Raw genomic sequence first — 2,067 nt, 5'->3', positions numbered from 1 at the left:
TCATTTCACCTCGAACAACAAGCTTGACTTCGAGCTTATGTATTCGAGCCCTCGAGGCCCCTGGCTTGTAGTATAAAGCTTGTATTATTTTAAATTTGTGTCTAGAGTTGTGTTGTGATATCTTCCCGTGAGTCCTTGATCTTGATCGTACACATTTGCGTGTATGATTAGTGTACGATTGAATCGAGGGCGTCACAAGTTGGTATCAGAGCTTGTGTCGAATCCGTGGTTCTCATAGCCTTTCACTTCACCCTTCCTTTTCTACTCGATAACATCTTCATGAAATCTCTCGACAAATGTGTCGTGATCATCACCAACATTCTGAGCTGTTCCAGGATATCAATCAAATTCATGTTGAGAAATACCATCCTTGCCCCTTGATGAATTGTCCCTGAGCCCACCGGCCACAAAATCATCTTTTTCTTACTGAAATTGTATGACTTATTTTATAAGTTATTCTGATGGATCCTTTGTGTGTCCGAAGTCTGACCTTTCCCTGACGACCATGTCAATGCTATCCCGAAGCATGTGTGTGGTACTCCGATCATCAACAAGAACATTGGGAGCGCAATGCTAACTGTTCTTGATCAATTATCCCAAACACCATTGCGTGGGTAAACCTCATAAATTCCTTGCCCCTTTGTCTAAATGGTTTAATACTTGGAGCCCTATCATGCTCTGCCTTTCCTTGGGAAAGTTATACTCTAATACTTGGGTATAAACATCTTTCCTTTCCATTGGTCTGTTTAATCTGATAATCACATTATCCTTTCCATTGTTTTGATTAACCTTTCTTGTGATCTAACTTGTCTGAGCAGAGATAATCCCCTTCTCATGTAAACACCTCGGTGTACAAGCTCTGTCTACAAGACCTTGTTACTATTGTTGTTGACCTTCCGGTAGCCACCGATGGATGAGAACTTTGCCTATTGGTCCGCCTCGTTCAACGAGCAGGAAAAATAGTTCTCTTAGTCCCTCGCCCTTGGTACCAACGTTGTTGGCAATAGAACTGACAGTCTATCCTCTGACATGCCTTGCTATCATGACCGTGCAAGATGTCAGAACCCTTCCTACCTTTTAACCCACATGATGGGCCCATAACCCACAGTTCCACGGGATCGAAACTTGACTCTCATGTACAACCTTGATTCTGAAGTATACTTTACACTTGGCTTCGTATGTATTTGAAATGCCACCTTCCCTCACTTATTCTATTCCGGTGTCAGACGCGATATTTATTTCGTTGCTCTGAGCCCCTCTCACCCTCTGTTTCAAGAAACGAACCTCTGCCTACGGCTTGAAAATTCTCATGCCTACTTAAATTCTCTCGATGTTTTATTAAGTTTCAACTCGAGAGATACTTCTTCCTCATTCCCTGAATTGTTCACCAAATAATTAACCCTATAAGGGTCAGTTATCCCGAAGTTACTCTTTACTTCCCGACTTAAATCTCGGGACGAGATTCCTTGTAGTGGAGGAGATTTGTAACACCCCTAGTGTCATGCTACAGTAACCCTCTGTGATTAAGCTAATCATTTTTCCAAACAGTGCTAAATCACCTTTGATTCAAATCTCAATTTAAATTCCACTTTGGAATCAAATTCAATTTGCAAGTGAATTTTGAAGTTGCACAAAAGTTGCTACAAAATAGTCCATCATTTAGCCAAAATTCCATAACATTTAATTGTTAAGGAGAACAACATCACCTAAGCGCTAAGATGGACTGTAGCAATTATTACAACGCAATTTTAGCTTTTTAAAGTGTTATCTTATTTGCGAAAAATGCAAATGGATTCCTCTAGCCTCCAAAATATTTGTGGCACTGCCTAAAAATGCAGATTATTTAATCGGCTAAGTCCCACATTTTTCTCAGCTCTTTTGGTTACCCTAAATAGTCATTTTATATCTCTGTTATTTTAAAAAGAGGAAACAGAAAAAAAGGGCCAACCCCCCCCCCCCACTGGGCCCACCGGCCCAACTGGCAACTAGGCCACCAGACCGACCCAGCCCCAGGCCAATAACCCCCTCCAGGGGGCACCGAAACCCTAACCCCCTCCACACGATCCC

This window comes from Triticum aestivum, unplaced genomic scaffold (assembly GCF_018294505.1).
Source record: "Triticum aestivum cultivar Chinese Spring unplaced genomic scaffold, IWGSC CS RefSeq v2.1 scaffold155289, whole genome shotgun sequence".
Lineage (NCBI taxonomy): Eukaryota > Viridiplantae > Streptophyta > Magnoliopsida > Poales > Poaceae > Triticum > Triticum aestivum.
Note: the sequence above shows the minus strand (reverse complement) of the source record.